Raw genomic sequence first — 992 nt, 5'->3', positions numbered from 1 at the left:
AGAGATGATTTTTTAAATGAGAATATCTGAAATAAACTCAACTGCTCTCACAAATGAGAATACTAAAAATGAACCCAACCGCTCTCGAAAATTAAGTAAAAAAAACAGGAAAAATAATCCAGAATCCTTGTCCAGTACTAGATCGATCCCAAAATCTAATCAGTTTGTGCCAGTCACAAGGCCAAACATCCCTGAAACTTTCATCCGAATCCCTCCAGCGGTTCTTAAGACATCTTATCCACGGACAAACAAACATAACTGAAAACAATACCTCCGCATTTGCTAAGGTGGAGGTAATAATATTAACATTACTTTCTAAATTTTGGTACAAGACCAGCAATTTTGAGGGGAGGGGCAAGTTGTAACACAACAGCAATTGTAAATGGCACAAGGAGTATAATCAAATTAACGTCAGTTTATTACTGGTACTCATTATATCAACCTACCCCCAATGAAAGGAAAAGTAAAATACGCCCTCAGTAATCATAGGTCAGTTATAAACCTCACCACTGAGTTTTTTTTTTTTTTTTATCATACTTGTTTCACTTATTGGACAGCGGCCATGCTGCAGCACCACACTAAAGGGTTTAGTCAAACAAATATACTTATTTTTTTTTTAAGACTGGTACTTATTCTACTGGTCTCTTATGCTGAACTGCTTGGTGATGGGGATACAAACAAACCAACACCTATTGTTAAATGGCGAGACAGACAGACAGACAGATATGGATAGTTAGAGATGGACAGATAGACTGGTATGGAAAGATAGATATGGACAAATATATATATATATATATATATGGGAGAATTTACGAAAAAAATACAACAACAGATGAGGACAGGTGGTGTAAACAACAAAAGGATGTATTAGCTTGACGCTCAGGAATAGAGAAAGTCTTTAACGTTTCGAGCCTACGCTCTTCAACAAAGAATAAGGAGAAAAACACGGAGAAAAAAAATTTGAATGTTGTGGTCAGCGATCTATCATGGTG

Source organism: Octopus bimaculoides, chromosome 18 (assembly GCF_001194135.2).
Source record: "Octopus bimaculoides isolate UCB-OBI-ISO-001 chromosome 18, ASM119413v2, whole genome shotgun sequence".
In the NCBI taxonomy this organism is placed as follows: Eukaryota; Metazoa; Mollusca; class Cephalopoda; order Octopoda; family Octopodidae; genus Octopus; species Octopus bimaculoides.
This window is presented reverse-complemented; position numbering follows the sequence as displayed.